Genomic DNA, 19,035 nt, shown 5'->3' with positions numbered 1-19,035 from the left:
TGCAGGCTGCCTGAAAAGATGGAGAGACACATGGTGCTTTTCTAACTTTCCATCTCTTTCTGTTGCATGGCCAGTGTTTGCTTTTGCTAATGCACAGTGGGCTTTGTTGATTGTTCTAATAGCTAATTAAATGTCCCTAGGTAACTTACTAATAAAACTAAGTTATCAGCAAACCGGGTTCCCCCACCTACCTACCCTCATAAATAGTCAATTTGGGTCATATTTTGCTATTAAAATGTTTCTTCTCTTTCTTCATGTGAGACTTCACTAAAGTGGTGTTCAAAAAAAATTATGGGAAAAGGCAAAAAATTAGATTTGTGGATGTTCCTTCGTGCTTTGCTGAGCTTAGCTCTTTAGTTTAATCTTTCTTATCTACATCTGTGCTTATTGTTATAAACCTAGGGCTCTGATTCTGGCCAGAGATACTGTTGAGAATATTGCTGTGTGTTTTGCCCTTTTCCCATAAATGTATATAATATGTCTCAAATAAGCTAAATTCTATTATGTAGCATGCTTTCAGAAATTGACCATGTTATTGATACGTAATGAATCATAAAACTATTTAGGTTTTTAGGTTTGAATAATATAAAATTACTTTTTATAAGTTTACAAGTATGTTTTACCTATAAAGCTCATACACTAAAGATTTAAAAATTACATAAGATTAGATATGATTGGTTTATTAATATATAAGAAATTCAGGAATGGAAGGAGTTATTAAGAATTGAAATTTAAATAAGAAACTATACCCTTACCTCTGCCAGATTGTAAGCCCATAAGTAGTCTTTGCAACTCTTTTGGTAGCAACATTAGTTAATATAACCAGTGAATATGAAAATATTTAAACTCAGTGATTTTCATATATAGATATTTATACCTAGGGAGTGCAGTGATATTTGCATAAATATTTTTCTACAAATGTGTTTATCACAGTTTGTTTACACAGCAGAAAAATTGGAAGCAAACTAAATATGTAGCATTAGGAAGATTATCTGTTAGCCATAATATGTCCATATTGTGACATTATGTAATAATTATAATATATTTACCAAAAGACACTTGAAAATGTCTATAATGAAAAGCATGAATAATTTGAGAATAATCTATATTATGGTCATAATTGTAAATAAATCTATTTATAATCATAGAAAATTATTTTAAAAATACACCAAAACATTGTCTTGATTTTTGACAAATAATTATTTGTATTCCTCATTTTGTCATTCAATTTCTACATTTAAACATATATTACTTTATATTATTAATATATATTAAGACTTAGTAAAATATATTATTTATCATCTGAGAGGATACATTAAATCATTGTTTGTTGGAATACGAAGTCTGTATTCCCCCTGGCTAAAGTTTAGCATGTTCACCTAAAAGCATAGACTTGTGTATCTCTAAGTTCACAAGTAGTACTGACACATGCAAACACAGAAAAGATTCTCTGTATCAGTGGGATCTCTTCCCCTGTGCCTTCTCCCTTTGTGTGTGATGTGAGCAAGGGAAGTCTCGACTCGTACGTTAACTGAGGACTTACAGGGAAGACTAAATGAGGGGCCAGTGGAGACAGATACACTACAAGGTCCAAGGCAGCCAGCTTACCTTAATGCTCATTTTCTTTTCCATCACCCCTCCCACACCTCTATGTAGTTTGCTAATGTTGGCAGAAATGAAAATACTGTTTTTGACTAGGGTTGGTAAGGTTTTCCTTTAGTACCATAGCACTTCATAATGTATTTCTGATACCTGTGATGCCCGTCTGTCTAGTCAGAATGTGAAGCCCCACTCTTGCAGTACAGGAAGCCTCAAGGATGTTTCATTGAACATCTCTAAGTCATTGAAAATCCATTTTAACCATCAATAAGGGTTCCAATCAGTGTGAGATGACAGGGTTTGGCCTAGGACTACTACCATTTTTCTGAGGTAAATGTGTCATTAAAAAGGGGTTTGAACCTCATCTAAAAACTTCCTTTTCATGATTTTGCTGATTTCCTGTGAAACAGTCAGAAAATGCACTTAATACTTTTTGTATGCAGCAGGGCCTTTGAATTTTCAACGTAGGTAATATTTGCAATCATGATAAGGTTAGTAATTTCAACTAAGGGTGATTTCCAGGTAAGGTGCTCTAACACTAGCTCACCTTGCTGGGCATTCTGAATCTTTATCAAGCTGGTGGTAATCTAGAGAATAATGATGTTTATTACTCAGTTATACATCCATTTGTCCTTTGTGTGACTTTGGGAAGGTGGCAAGAAACAAAAAATTCAAAATCTAAAGACTAGTTTTTAAGCTGTGTTATGACCTCTCATGAGCTTCATCATCCAAAATAAGTAGGTCATTGAAACTTCCCAGGCCTCGGTCTCCCCATAATTGAATATAGATACACATTCAGCAGCAGCTGCAGGTCTAGCCATCAGCTAGAGTAGAAATAGGAGGGATATTTTAGATGAGAACACTAGGCCTACATAGAAGTTGAATGTTGCTCCTACCTTGGTTATACCATTTTCAAGAATGAGTATGTCTTGTTGCTTAGGAAGCGTTCACACTTGTGCTGGTTTGAATGAGGATAGCCCAATACACTTATATGATTAAATACTTGGTCGCCACTTGGTAGAACAGTTTGGGAAGGATGAGGAAGTGTGGCCCTTGATGAAACAGGTATGTCACGGGGTGGACTTGAGATTTCAAAAGACTGGCACACCGCAGCCCACCCTCTTGCTTGTGGATGTAAAGCCCCTGCGTTTGCAGCCATGATGTCTTTGTGCTACCCCTCAGGCATAAACCCAGTTAAATTCTTCCATTTAGAAATTGCCTTGGCCCTGCTGCCTTATCACAGCAATAGAAACCTACAACAGTTTAACTGCATACACTTGATGTCAGAGCTTTGACTTAAATGGAATCTGTCTCTGGGGCATGTGGCCCTAGCCCACCTTCCTCTCGACTGAATACTGCTGAGTTAGTTGTAATCTATGATATATCATAAAATGTAGAGAGCTGAATAGTTGCTTTTAAGTACAGATTATATTACGTATTCAAGTGTCTTGTTCATGTTTTGGAAATGCAAGGTTAATGGGGTAATGCCAAGAGTGATAGATTTGTGAAAACAAATTCAGATTTGTTTTAATGCACAAATCCGTTGTTTATTGCTCAGTGAAAACATCTTAGCTTTTGAATATATAGATGATATGAAGGAAATGTAGTGTTTTAACACTTATGTGTGTCACAGGCCCTTGTGATGTTAAAATTTATATTTGGTCATATTTTGGAAATGAGAAAATTAAATTTTTTATCTTCTCTACATTAGTCTCCTTCATTTTACATTATAATATTTTATGTAAGGAAGCTCTTATATGAATACACCAACTTTCTTTCCTTGATAATAAACATGAAAACATATTTAATTTTATTGTTTTATTGTTATGTTTGATTTTAATGTGGTTTGGTGAGTCAACGATTCCTGAGTAGCCCAGGTTGACATCAAATGTCATCTTTTCCTATCAACCTTTAACTAATGGTATTACGCACATGTGTCGTAATGCCTGGCTAAAAGGTTATTTTGCAGTTACCTGTGACTCATCAGTTTATCCTTTAGGTAATCTGCCCATGGTTTAACCTTTTTTTTCCTTTTATTTGATCTTTTTTATTTACATTTCAAATGTTAACCCCTTTTCAGCTTTCCCCTCCAGAAATTCCCTATTTTATCCCCACTTCCCCTGCCTCTATGAGGGTGCTAACCCACCCACTCCCTCCTGCCTCCCCACCCTCACAATCCTCTACACTGGGGCATCTAGCCTTCACAGGACCAAGGGCCTCTCCTCCATTGATGCCCAACACTGCCATTCTCTGCTACATATGTGGCTGGAGCCATGGGTCCCTCTATGTGTACTCTTTGGATAGTGATCTAGTCCCTGAGAGCTCTGGGGGACTTTGGTTCGTTGATATTGATGCTCTTCCTATGGGGTTGCAATCCCTTTCAGCTCCTTCAGTCCTTTCTCTAACTCCTCCACTGGGGACCCCAATCTCAATCCAATGGTTAGCTGTGAGCGTCCGTCTCTGTGTTTGCCAGGCTCTGGGAGAACCTCTCAGGAGACAGCCTTATCAGGATCCTGTCAGCATGCACTTCTTGGCATCTGGAATATTGTCTGGGTTTAGTGACAGTATATGTGATGCCCCCCCCCCCCAGTTGGGGCAGTCTCTGGATAACCTTTCTCAGTCTCTGCTCCACACTTTGTCTCTGTATTTCATCCTTTGAGTATTGTTGCCCCCCCCCCCCATTAAGAAGAACTGAAGCACCTACACTTTGGTCTTCCTTCTTCTGGAGCTTCATGTGCCCTGAGAATCATGTCTTAGGTAGTCCAAGCTTTTGGGATAATATATCAGTGAGTACTTACCATGTGTATTCTTTTGTGATTGGGTTACCTCACTCAGGATGATATTTTCTAGATCCATCCATTTGCCTAAGTATTTCATGTAGTCATTATTTTCAATATCTGAGTAGTACTCCATTGTGTAAATTTTCTGGATCCATTCCTCTGTTGAAGGACATCTGGGTTCTTTCCAGCTTCTGGCTATTATAAATAAGGCTGCTATGAACATAGTGGAGCATGTGTCCTTCTTGTATGTTAGAACATCTTTTGGATATATGCCCAGGAGTAGTATAGCTGGGACCTCAGGTAGTACTCTGTCCGATTTTCTGAGGAACCTCCAGACTGATTTCTAGAGTGGTTGTACCAGCTTGCAATCCCACCAACAGTGGAGGAGTGTTCCTCTTTCTCCACATCCTTGCCAGCTTCTGCTGTCACCTGAACTTTTGATCTGAGCCATCCTGACTAGTGTGAGATGGAATCTTGGGACTCAAAGTGGCAGACTCTTTCTGGATGATTTGTTTTCCTTTCTAGAAAATGTTTTTGGCAAGGAGATTAAGTAAAATCAAGATCTCTCCAGCATACAACCTCTTAAACTTGAAGAGAGGATGAAGGCTGGTGATGTTCAGTTTGGGCTAAATAAACCACCCAACCAGATCCTCAGGGTCAGAGTACAAGTTCTTACTGGAAGAACTGATTGCTTCCTCTGGCATTCCTGATCAGTAAGTTGTTTCCATTACTTAAGTATGGCTTTTAGAGCGCTTGCATTTAGAATTTCTGTTCTTATTTAAAAAAAAAAAAAAAAGGAGAGATAGCTTTATAATTACTATGTAAGACTATAAAGTGGGAAGGAATACATTGGCAAGGCATATTACAATTACTTTGTCATGCATCTGGTTATGTTGGCATATTTGTTTAATTAAATTCCCTTCTAATTATAACTGTGTGTACTCATGTTAATTATTATTTGCTTAACACAGGCAATAGCATAATTCTTCAAAAGAAAGCAACTCACTTTCTATTTAAATTAAATTCTAATTTCATATGCTTCCTAAAATAATAGTAGTGACATTTCATTAGAACAGTAGTTGAAAAATATTTATCTACCTCACTGAAGTTTGGACCTTTTAAATTCAACAAAATAGTTTCTATGTCAGGTAGTAATTGGGACTCTTAAAGGTTCTAGAGTAAAGCTTAGTGTTATACCCTCAAATGGTGCTCTATATGTTTCATCCTCTGAGAGAAACATGGTCACCCTTTAAGGAGAATCTATACGCCTTTTTAAATGGTCTTCTTGCCTACTGCAGAAAGGGGGACGTGTTAGTGCTTAGAATCTGTAGACTGACAAGTGTTGCTCACCCTCAGTATATCCACATGCTCCAGTCATGTGGCTATGCTTATCCATATCCTTAGTGTATACATGGTCTCATGGTTGTAAATCATTAATTTTAAACGTGAACTCCCAGTGGACTTGAGTCTTTTCCATTTTTATGGTCTCTTTCCTTTCTCAGATTTGACATTCTTGTGCCTCTATAGAAACCTCACTCTGCCATCACTTGTCACACATTGAGTGTGTGTTGGGGAAGATTTCCTCACATACTGGGAAGCTGGAAACTCTTACCCACATAGCTGCCTGCCTGCCTCCATCTATCCCTTCCTTCCTTCCTTCCTTCCTTCCTTCCTTCCTTATTTCCAAGACAGAATCTTTCTTTGTATGTAGCCCAGGCTAGCTTCAACTAAAGACCTTTGTGGATTATCCCCTAGAGGTGTAAGCGTCACACCTAACTAACTTTCCATTTTGTGGACAGGCCTGGTTGTCACCTTGGTTTGTTTTCTTTGCATTTAAAAGTAGCTCTGTCTTTCTAGACCATGCTGATAATTTTTGTGTCATTCTTACTATTATTCTCTGTAATTCATACCAGAAACTTCTTTTGCTATCTGAAGATCTTGATTTTTGATCCAGAGAAAATTGAATTTAAAATGTGCCTCTTGAGGTAAATTGCTAATTGCTTAAGCTTATGAATTCTTATTTCTAAGGCATGGCGTCATAAGCACAGAGAAATGGTCAAATGAAATAACACAAATAAAGCTTTAGCTCACAATATGCATCTATTATATTTATGATACTAGGACATTTGTCATATTTTAAACTTACTATGTACATACAGCTGAATTTCTGTTGTCATATCCCCCCATCTGTTTCAAAGGACAAATATGTTAACAGATAAGACAGGTGATGCCAAAATCAGTGCCTTTCAAGCTTCTATAGCAGTAGAAGATATTTTCTATTGAAATGTTACATAAATCCATATGCAATTTATATGAAACATAGAGATATAATTTCCGTCCTTGAAACATAAGAGCTACTTGTGCCCTTCCAAATCACATCTGAAAAATCATGTCATCTGAGATCCATAGTTTAAAGCTACTGAAATATTTTTAATTAATTCACAGTGAGTGTCCATATGTCAAGTATGAGGCAGGTGCTTGAAATGATAATAAATTATGGTGTAGCCCTCCACCCGAAACATCAAACAGTTAATAGTCAAATATACAAACTCTTCCAACTCAGATACTTAGGAACTCTAGATTGAAAATAAAGGCATTGATAGTTGTAAAAGATTATGTTTAGCTCAGTAGGATATACAACTACATAAAGGCTATATAGTTATGTTCGTTCCTAGACCAATCCTGGAGGAACTTCGTTAATGATGGGTTTAACAATTTGTGACTTGGTTGCTGAGAGTGGAAAGGAATCTCCAACTACTTGAACTCTTAGTGGGCCTATTAAAGATGAACAAAGAAGACATAGAGAGGGTAGGAAATAGCAAACATTCCTTAATACATTGACTGTGTTAAGTGGCACAGACAGAACCTGGAAGTTGAAAATGGGATGGGCTGAAATGAATCAGTGAACAGATAATAGGGGAATTTAGTGGTAAGATGAGGTACTATAGTTTTTAATCAAGAAGAATGCTATGTCTAAACATTGTACACCTGGAATAATTCCAAGGTCAATTGTAAATATGCAAACTATACACTTTAGTGATGAATCCCTAGAGTTTATAACACACTGCTGACTCTATTCATTTACAACAGTAGCTATATCATGGATCTAAAGCCCAAATGTAGATAACAAACTTTATTATTATACCAGCCTCATAGGAAAGTATTATCTAATACCTGTATAATCACATTTTTAATTAAACTCCTAAAATTTGATGCTGAATTTGGGATAATTGTCCAGTTTAATGTAATAGGTACAGTTTGATTGGAAACTAGTAGTCTAAGATGCAAGAAAAAAGGACATGGTCCTTCTTAGATGTCTAGTGACAGAGTTGGTAAGTAAGGAGATAATTTGACTGTACTGTAGTAAATGTGAAGAGATTGCAGATGCAGGAAAGAGAATGCCATAGTAGAGATCATGACACTGAATGTGCATCCATGAGGATGAACTGGAAATTGGGCAAATCTTTTGCATTTTCTCCTAGAGTGGTCATCAGATATATCACAGAATGGGTGGCCATACTCAAGGCTGTGTAAGCGTTCACTAGCCAGTTGTTGACCTTCAGAAGATCACTTTCCGTTTTTACATTTAATGATTACCACAATAGTTGTGAGAATTCAGTGTGAAAATACATAAGAAGCTACTAATTATTTAAGATTATATTGGTTTCATTTTTAATGCTGACAACTGCTGGCCTTTCTTTATAAAACTGGCCATATGTTGGTGTTTGGTAGCGGTTGAACTTGTCAGCCATATAAAATGGAAGCTTTTATTTCCTATTAATGCACCATTTTTCTCTAAGACAATAAGCAAGATATGCATTTGATCCATCAAGTCTCTTTATCCTCAGGTTGTGTCTGGTTTTTATTCCAATTTTCAGGTCTGTCTGCACACATCAATGCCTTGAGCCATGTAGCTCATAGAGGGACACTTGATTTATTCTGATAATCCCCTTTATTAGCAACTGTGAAGAACTATCATTTATTTAAGGAACAAAAACCTTACTAGAGAGAAACTTTGGTTAATTTTCTAATGAGGAAGGAAATGTCTAAACGCAGTCTACCAATGTTATTTCCTAAAGAAGACCAGTAACAGGATTAGACAGTTTTGAACTTTTCATTTATTGTTTTTAACTTGGGGGTTTTCTATCCAAAGGAGGCAGTGTTTGTTCGTTGTGTGCCTCCATGTTAGAAGTCATTAGCAGTCACCCCGGGGAGCCTCACACTTCTACTTTACCTCCCACATTTTTTCCAGCACAGACTCATTTTTCTTCTAGTTACTATGAGGGCCTTTGTTTTGCTGGCTTCATCATGTGCATTTTAAACATGCTTACCTCTGCCAAGATGAACATTAATAAAATAACTAAATTACACGTCAGGAAAGAATAAATCATTGCTTTGACATACTTAGTGAAATCATCAAGTGTGACATTCTATGTGGGACGCCATCTTCATGGCCCCTTTAACTGTTTCCAGTGGGTCATAAATGTTTCTGTAATTGTTTTTTAACCATCATAGTTGTTCACTGTTATTTTTCTCATTGAACTTATGCTTACCCAGGATAACATCCAATGTGTATCTATAAATAAACTAAGAGTTGGGAAATCAAACATGGCTTGTAATGAAAGGGCAGGAACTCCCACCAAGGTCTGTCTGATTCCTGAGTACAGGCTTTCAACTGCCAGGCTGAAGCACATCTCTTTGATCCTCTGTGTTCTTGGAAAGTAGACTGTTCTCACTGTATACCCCAACTGACTGCCAGTGACAGTAGTTATTATAGTAAACATTGGAAGTGAACTATATGCAACACAGAGCTAATGTTTATTCTGCAAGTATGATTTTGTTAATAATAGCTATACATTATTGAAGGCACTTGAGATACATTTTTAAAATCTTACATGTAGCTGCTAAAACTTGAGAAAAACAATTGTAGGCCCAGAGGTCAAACTGACCTGTAGAACATTTATTTGCACAGCATATCCAAGGATTTGAACCCCAGCACTGTTGAATAAACAAACAACAAAAACAATTATATCTGATCTCTTACACACAATTTCCAGCTCTAAAATGCTGTAAGAGGTGAGTGATTTAGTGTTTGCAAAAGTAGCCATAGTGCCTGGTCTACCTAATAAGAGGCTACACATGGCACTTAGTTGTACCTCTTAAAATATTCATGCGTGGGCTTGATTATAAGGGACTACCCTAAATTATCTCAAGAAATTAGAGAATATATTCAAATCCCTTGCATAACCTTTCAGAGATTTGAACTTTATATGGTCCTTAAAGTTTTATAAAAGGAATTGTAACCCTGCAAAGTGAGCAGGTGAAAAGAGAAAGAAATGACACACTTTCCCTCGGGGAGGTAAAGGTTCACAGCAGAGAAGGTTTTAAAGTGGTGCTGAGTATCTAGACAGAACTAAGGTCAAGGAGCTGGGCAGATGACTGAAGAGACTGACTTATTAAGGCCACAAAGGAAATGTGGTCACCCTGTGCCTCACTATGGAGATCTTCACATTGTTCCTGGAGGTTTTTCTTTACCTCGGTGCTGAGGAGGACTGGAAGGCCTTGAGCAAAATCATCCCATCTTTACTGTAAAGATTTCTCTCTGTGTAAGTTATGAAACCATATTATAAACATGGTGAGAAGTGATGGTTCAAACCAAAACAGTAGAAACAGAAAAAAAAAAAAAAAAAGGCAGAAAGGAGGAAGAGTTTGTTGACAGAGAAAAGTGGACATGGAGTAGATTCTTGCTGCTTTTCCAGAGATCCACACTCCACCTCCAAGCACCGTTGGCAATGCCTGCAGCACACACACAAAAATCAAAGCCAAAATAAAGTTTTTGAAAAAAAAAAGAACGAAGGCGCAAAAGCCAAGGCGCTGGCTACGTGTGAAGGAGGACTATGAAGCTTCCGAACAGCCTGCTCACCAGTACAACAGGGGTTGGGGAAGCCACACCAGGCAAAGAACTTGCATCAAGATCAGGCCTGAAGTACATTAATGCGGGAGATCGAGCTCGGGAAGTCTGATCACCAGATATCAGGGAGTCTGACAAGATGGCGTCTCCCAAGAGCATGCCGAAAGATGCACAGATGGTGGCACAAATCCTGAAGATATGGGGATTACAGAATATGAGCCCAGAGTTATAAATCAGATGCAGGAGTGTGCCTTCCGATATGTGCACATATTTCTAGATGATGCTAAAATCTATTCAAGCCATGCTAAGGAAGCTATTGTCGATGTAGATGTGTACTACTGGCAATCCAGTGCCGTGCTGACCCATCTTTCACTTCTCCTCCCCGAAAAGATTTTTTATTAAATATTTCAAGATAAAGAAATCAAACCCCTTTGCCATTGATCAAGCCATATTCAGGTCCTAGATTGCCACCTGATAGAAACTGTTTAACTGCTCCAAACTATAGGCTTAAGTCTTTACAAAACAAGGCACCTACTCCTGCAGGAAGGATAAGGGTTCCCAGGCTAAGTGTTGGTTCAGTTTCTACTAGGCTGAGGACTCCCACACTAGGCACAGCAACTTCACAGACCATGCCTGTTTCAGCTAAAGTGGGCACTCTGATGTCCCTCACGGGGCAGAGGTTTACAGTGCAGATGCCTCCTTCTCAGTCCCTGCGGTCAAAGCTTCCATTCCACCAACATCAGCAGTTCAGAATATTCTTATTAATCCACCAGTTATTGGGTCCAAAAACATTCTTAATACTACTAATATGGTATCACAAAATGCAGCCAGTGAGTCAGCCAATGTACTGAAAAGAAAACGTGAAGATGATGATGACTATGATAATTTGTAATCTAGCCTTGATGCATGAAATGTGTAGTCTTGGTCTTGGATCTATTGTACTGAAATTTAAAAGGCATGTTTGATGTTTTAAAGCTGTACTTTAGAGAGTGGTATTTAATAAGTATACTTACTACTATGCTTTTTAATTGAAATGTTCAGTTTTACTAGAACTAGGAATGGTTTTTTATCACTCTTTATGCATATTAAATAAAATTGTCATTTATCAAGAAAAAGAAAGAACAAAAAGTCTACAAGTAAACTACAGGTTTTCTGGTGTTGCTAATGTACTCCTCTGCTACATATTTCTCCCCTTCCTAGATAAACATCGTCAGCAGCATATTCAGCAGGGTCAGCACGGTGCCTTGATGCATAGTTACTGATGACTAGATGCTACATAGAGGGATGACTAGATATGAGGGCAGACACAAGTTTGCCATTTTATTGTTCATTTAGCAAACAGTCTGTTTGCTTGTTAAACCGTAGATCACCTCTCAGCACTATATAAGGTACTAGATAAATATTATGGAAAATCTAATATACAGGCCAGATTATGCTTTTCAAAGTCGAAGTCACTTACTAATACTTGGATAAACAGATATAAGGATTCACTATAATGAATACTCAGTTGTATTGGCTGTGGAAGCAAGTGACTGTTTTTGACTGTAAAGTGAAGATCATAACATCTAAAAATATAATTATCTTTTTTCATCATCTGGATAAGTTTCACAGCTTGATTTCCTTTTCACTGGTAGTAATCACCAGTGGATCTACCTTCCCACATTTCCGGCATGCCTCATTGCAGCTAAACTTCAGTAACCATCAGAACTGACTTTTCCACAAGTTGAACCTTTATCTGTAGACCTTTGGTGCTGGTGTTTCTCCATGCCCAACTAATGTCTCCTGTGCGGGAAGATGGGAACAGGTATATCTATTGAGGAGAGTCTGTCTGACAATTTTATACTTACTGTTTTCTCTTGGACCTTCTGTTTACTTAATGATTACTTATTAATTATGTTAGCCTGTTTAAAAAAAAACAGGCTCATAAACAACACTGGACATATATCTAATATGAAAAAGTACGCTGACTTTTCTATGCTGTTTTCCTTAATGCCATCTCTCCACACTGATTGTACCCCAGTATTAAAAACTGCAACTTGGTCTTTTAACCAGCAACACTAATTAGAATGGTAATCTGATTCCCAATACCAGAATTCACAAATGGTTATAGATTGATGTTGTACCCACCCTAGGGCAGCACAGAGAGTAGTTACCATGAATGTGCTATTTGTTGCTACTCATAAAACGCCTATCAGCTGACACTTTTTGGTCTGGTTTCATTCAGTCCTGTTTGTTAATGTTGCTTACTTGGTTGCAGGATGCAGATGAGTAATCTTGTGAATGGAAAAAATAAAGTGGGGGAAAATTACTGACTTTCTGTGTTGATTCGGGCCCCATTTCATCTTAACCCTCTAGTTAGAACATATCAGTAATGATTCTGTCTCTGCAGCTCATTTCTAAATAAAATTAATTAGAAACTAGATAGCTTCCTAATAACCATGCTTGTTTTTGCATAATAGAAGGAGAAAAGGATTAAATTCTTTGTTCTAATTAATAGGAATGAAAATAGAATTGCAGTCTGTGGTATGGCAAAATGAGAGAAAATAAGGCTTGTAAGTCATTTTCATGGTTGTTTAGGAATAATTGTTCCATTATTGAGTTAATAGTTTTTACAAACAGTTTCCATTTCCATGTCATATTTCTGCAGTCACTCCTCATTGAGATTGCCAAGGCAGAGGGTGGCACAAAGTTGTTTTCCATCTATCCTTGTCTTAAAAATGAGTTCCCAAGTTGTTAGTGGAGGGGATACAGTGGGAAAGAATGAGGTACAGGAGGAAAAGAAGGGGTCAGATGGAAATCACTTGATTAATAAGACAACAAAATCCATTCACCAGTTGTTTCAAAGAAGACTCTTATTATTCTGGAAAGAAATTAGACATCAGATTCCTCATAGGCCCCAGGCTCTGACATGTGTTTTATAATGACAGTTAATTAGATACTGTCTGCAGCAATCATAGGCTGTCATTTCTAATACATTTCTGGGAAGTTGAAGGACAGGAGAAGTCATTCCCCTCCTCTTCCCCCCCCCCTTCCTGTAACTAAAAAGCGGTTGCCAAAATTAACTATGAATATATGAGGCACAAGTTCAACAATTATACAGCCGTGGTGCACATTCCTGTCTTCTGTTTAGTATGTGCCCTGCGTTGCGGGCTATGCCAGGCATGCATTTTGCAGACCAAGAAGTAACTGCAGCATTGGAAATGTTTAGAAGCATCCCTCACAGCAGTCTCTAACACCTGGTCTTCGGGAAGGTGCCACTGTCTATACAACTTAAGCATCGCATCACAGAGCACTTCAGTATTCAATTCAAACCACCAAGTCCCTCTCTGCATACAGTTTTCAGTGCATTAATTGAAGTTACTTTTTTTCTGTTGCGAACAACCTTAAATTGGGGTAACCCCTGTGGTGGTTGTTATCCTAGGTTGTTCATAACCTCTGTTCATCATTATAAAAAGTCAATAAAGTATAACTTTTAGGAAACTAAGCCATGAGATACAAATTCTTTCTTGTGGCAGTTTAAAATCTTAGATTGTCAAAATGTTAAGGGCTCATAGAGATTATCTAATCCAATTTTTTTCTTTATAAAGACATTTGAGACCCAAAAATAATTGACTAAGATCCTACAGTGAGTTGAATTTATTGTCTGGAGCTGTAGACTGGTATCTTTCCCCTGAGAAGCATTGACTCCTGATTTATTATTCTGATGATTGTGACCAATCACAGGACTCTCTAAGGTGGGTTAGTCTGTAAGATGGATACAGGAGTAACCTAACAGCTGCAGTCGTTCTGGGCAAGATACAGTCCGGGATTTCCAGCAAAGGTGTGTTGTCCTCCTTACCTTTACCATACCAGGAGCATTTCTAAGTGCATGCTAAGAGCACACACAGAGGCTCCCATTCCCTTTCTAATTGGAAATGGTGCTAATCTTTTTAATCATTTTATTCATTTACATTGAAATGCTGCCTTGCCCCCACCCAGAGTTTCTCCCAGAGTTCTTCACCCCATCTTCTTTCCCCTTTGCCTCTAAGAGGGTGTTCCCCCACCTCATCCTTTTCCCAGGCTTCTCTCTTTTCTGGGGTATCAAGTCTCTATAGGATTAGGAATATCTTCTCCCACTGAGGCCAGACAAGGCAGTCCTTTGCTATATGTGTGACTGGAACAATTTTGGGTAAAAATTTTTGAAGGTGGTTTGGTGGCCCCATCCCTCCACTGGGGTCCCTGTCTATCTTCTGGAGGTGGTCTCTTCAGGTTCCATCTCCCCACTGTTGGGCATTTTGAATAGGTCATCCCCCACTGAATCCTGGGAGCCTCTCAGATCCTAGGTTTCTGGAGTTTTCTAGGGGTTTCTCCTACCTCCCCACCCCTACCCTTAAAGCTGCATATTTCCATTCATTCTCATGGCTCTCTAGGCTTCTCTCCTCTGTCCCTCCACATCTGATCCTGCCCCTCTTTTTTTCTCCACCCCCTTCCACTCTCGTCCCTCATTCCTTCTGCCATCCATGATTATTTTGTTCTAAGTGGAATGGAAACATCCTCACCTGGGCCTTTCTTCTTCTGAAACGTCTTATGTTCTATGGGTTGGATCATGGGTACTCTGTAGTTTTGGCTTCATATCCACTTATCAGTGAGTATGTACCATGACCTTTTGGGTCTGAGTTAGGTCACTCAGGATGGTATTTCCTAGTTCCATCCCTTTGCCTGTGAAACTCGGGATGTCCTTTACAGGCTGTCCTTTAGCCTTCCCTTTCTTCATTTAGGGAAATGCCCACTCACAGAATGTGCACATATGCAAGCTTTTCACCATGAGATGCCATAAGTTCTGTCTCTGGAGCAGTGACTTCCAAATATAGCACAGAATTGCACAGACTCCTGTTCCCTACCCACATCTTCCCATGACTATACCAAAACTTAAAATGAAAAAGTAAATAAATATAAAGCCCTAATACAGCAGAACTGTTTCAGAGTCTGTTAATCTGTATTTGCTGGGCTTCCTTTTAAACCATTTGAAATTCTTTTTCCTTTATGGTAACATTATGTGATAGTTTGAATAATGTTAGCTTTCATGGGCTCATACATTTGAACTTTTGATGCTCACTTTTTGGAACTGTTTAGGAGTGGTTATAGGTATAACCTTGTTTGAAAAGGTGTATCATTAGAGGTGGGCTTTGAGGTCCATCCCATTCCCATTTTGTTCTCTGCCTGGTGCCTTGGATAAATACAAGATCTCAGCCACTGCTCCAGTGTTTGCCTGTCTGCTCTAAGGTTGTTAGCTATTCTCCAGTTTTCGATGTTTAACTCAAATTATTGATAGACAGCAGCATATTGACCATAGATGTTAAGCTAAAACCTTGAGGACACTTAATTTGACTTTTGCGTGTTTGTTTTAGGGAAAATGTAAACTTTCTTCTTTATTCAAGCTAAACATTTTACTTTGCTTTTGCATATTATATGATCCTTAACTTATAGACTAGGGAGTTTGTATTTCGATTGGCTTTAGAGAATTAGATATTTTTTAGGTAAATAATTGAGCTGCAAGAAGCTCATCTTGGAACCAGTTTCAAAGATCACTGGGGCTCATGGAAAATTCACAGTGTTAATTCAGAATCTGTAAGTATTTTTCCCTAAGGACTCTCATTTTCTCCTCAGCTTTCCCTTTATTAGTTGACTAAATAAAGTCATTGGTTTACCTGAACAACGTCTATAGCCTCTCACTCAGATACAGGTTAATTGAACAGAGCAGTGCCTTTACCCATGGGCTTCAGGTCTCATGGATTTAAGTAGATCAAACTCTACAGAGCCACAGTTATGGCAATTTTCCAAAACAATATATTTTTATGATTTTCTTGGTTTGTCTTATCTGAAATAAGTCATCTCTGTATAGTATTTTACTATATAGTGCTGCATGCCAAGGTTTCCTATGTCTTTTCTCTGCAGTATGCCTATCCTTTATGTTACAGAAATTGAAATCAACATGGATGAAATACAAATGTTAGTCTTTCATATCCATTGTAAGGGTTGATCATTTGTAGGTTGTAGCACGAAGAATGATTTCAAGCCATGTGTCAGGCCATTCAATACAACAGTCAATTTGATAATCCCCATAGGGTGAGATGCAAACACAGTGCTCTAATTTAGGTACACATTGTAGCATCGCCCTTATACTCTTATCTTATAGCTAATTATCCTTAATAAGTTAGACAGGAGATTAAATTAATTTTATTTGCCAAATATGCAGTAGGTGCATCTGTAGAATATACAAATTACACTGATGTTATCTGAATCTTATAAACCTTCCTCGGGTTCTGTGGATGAGAGGGGAGAATAGTGTAGTATGTTTGCTGTTGTTTTTATTGTTGTTGTTGACATGAGCTAGAGTCATCTGTGAAGAAGGACCATCAATTGAGATTCCTGTATTAGATCAGTCTGTAAGCAAGTCTGTAGAGTATTTTCTTGATCAGTGATTACTGTGGTAGAGCCCAACCTATTGTGGGAAGTGCCCGCCCTGGACAGGTGGACATGGGTTATTTTAAAAAAGCAGCAACAACAAAAACCTTTGTGGCCCATAGAAACCATATTTAGTATCATCTTTGCTTCAGTTCCTGCTCCCATAAGGCGAGCCCTTTTCTCCTCGAGTTTCTTTTAGTCATGGTCTTTATCACAGTAGTAAAGTAGACTAATATGTTATGTTAGTTATGTGTCATTGTGACAGAATGCCTAAGGCAGCTATAGAGAATAAGGTTGTTTACACTTTCCATTTTAGAGGTTCCATTCCAAGTTCTAGCCGCACCATTTTCTTTGGACCTCTGGCATGGTAGGAATATTCATTGGAGCACTTGCATTATAAGCAAAGAACAAAGAGATAAGGAAAAGAGTGGAATCCACAATCTCTTTTGAGCTCATAACCCCCAGGACTACTTTTTAGACTGGCCTCACCTCCTAAAGCTCTTAACAGCACCACTCATTCTGAAGTCTAGGTCTTGAATACATAGATAGATTCTCACCCAAACCATAACACATGGATAAAGCATCAATATGACTAAGCTTATATGTGAAATCTTCTTTCCTTTTCATGTCTTCTGGAAGGTGTCCTTGACCCCACAGACTTTTTCCTTCTCCTTTGTGACTCCTCCTTGTGTGCACATATAGCAAGATGGATATGATACCTTAATGCCTATAAGCATAATCTGATGACTATTTTTTAACGTTCTGGTATCTGCAAAACAATTGATGTTTTATATTCTTGGACTTTCAGACAAGTATTTCTAGGATATAGTTAGGCTTTGTGTTAAGGGAACCTAAAGTTATACTCAGTCCTGAGTTATGTCTATATTATTTTCACTCCTAGTCTCAGTGAACTTAATATCTTCAGACATTCTTGGGTAATATATAGAGAAAACACACTCAGATCATAGAACCAGACAAAACAAGGTGCATCTCTATTCCTAGTTGACTTAAGAGGCAAAGGAAGGAACAAGTTACAGTATCTACTTTAAGAATGAGGAAACTGAGTTCTTTGGTTTCTTTTTTATATTGTCTCTTTACTGGTGGACAGGAATCTGTCTTCTACATCTGCCTTGTATCAAGAACTGTACAGGTATTGATGTCTCTGTGTTGTTGCTCTTTTAAACAGCAGGGTAGGGTGTGCTGCAGAGACTGCCCCTGAGTTTCCTTTCTCACACCGCTGGCTTCAGTAATATGATTTGTACATGAGCTTCAGATCTATATTCATTCACTATTCAGTCTTCTTTCAGGAGCTAATTGAACATCTTGTCTCTTGTTTCAGACATTTGGCACATGTTGCCCCAAGCCCAATTGCTTTGTGTGGCAAAAGGGACCATCAAAGAAGGCTGATTGACCTTTTTGTGAGTGAAGGACTTCAAAATGTAAATGATGAATAAGGGTCTGTTATGAATGTAGACATGATTCATTTATTACTCTCATTAGTTTTTAGTGTATGAAAGAGTCGACTCATGTCTAATTTGTGTCCTTTTAAATCATCAACATATTATTTTTTAGGAGTCGTCAAATGTTCAAGAGCTAACATTTGGCTTGGAACAAGCCTATTCATATGCCAAATACTTTGGCTCAAGTTCAGAAAACTGTTGATTTGGGTGTTCAGTGATGTCCTTCGAAAACTCTAGGTCTTTATGCTTCTTGATTTCGGGCTGGGTGCCACAAACTTGTCCCCACTCTACTCACGCCCTGCTGACTCCTTTGTATGGAGTGCTTACCTGTAATTCACTGTGCTATAACAAACATGAAACAAACTGTCCTGAATCAAAAAGGCTCCTGTACCTTTCTAGAAAGTAACTGCAATAGAAACAAAAACAAATGATCAAAAAAAGGTTCTTAAAATCTCTTAAATACAAGACTGCCTTCAGGAGCAAAAAAATGGTATCATTTGTAGTTTCAGATGTTGATGTAAGTATCTTCTGCTGTAGTTGAATATTTAGTAAAAAAGGGATTGTAAGTTCTGTGTGGTGAGTTTTGTTAGGATCATAAACATTCTTGTTCCTACTAGAATCTCTAACTAAAACCCAAATGCATGTCATTCTTCCTGCTAGTCCCCTTCTTGTGGTGTATGTGAAGAGGACATTTTAAAGTCACCTCATTGCTGCTCCCTCTATTTAGATCAGATGGAGAGTCATTATGTGGCAGTAAGTTACTTTCTGTTGAGGGTCCTGGAGCAATCCTTTCTCAGGTGGTAAAAAGTGACTCTACACTCCCAATGTTTTTCTTTTAAAT

At 38.0% G+C, this 19,035-nt stretch overlaps 1 protein-coding gene and 1 pseudogene across 2 annotated transcripts in view; both read left to right on the top strand.

Moving 5' to 3' along the window:
* The window catches only part of EXOC4 (exocyst complex component 4), a 715,182-nt gene that overhangs the window by 432,887 nt on the left and 263,260 nt on the right, over positions 1-19,035 (top strand). The gene's annotated exons all lie outside the window — the stretch shown is intronic.
* Positions 10,424-11,182, top strand: LOC308432091 (transcription initiation factor TFIID subunit 9-like; annotated as a pseudogene). The gene has a single exon. The product of its transcript is annotated as a transcription initiation factor TFIID subunit 9-like (transcript).

The sequence above is a fragment of the Micromys minutus genome, assembly GCF_963924665.1.
Source record: "Micromys minutus genome assembly, chromosome: 18".
Classification (NCBI taxonomy): domain Eukaryota; kingdom Metazoa; phylum Chordata; class Mammalia; order Rodentia; family Muridae; genus Micromys; species Micromys minutus.
This window is presented reverse-complemented; position numbering and strand designations above follow the sequence as displayed.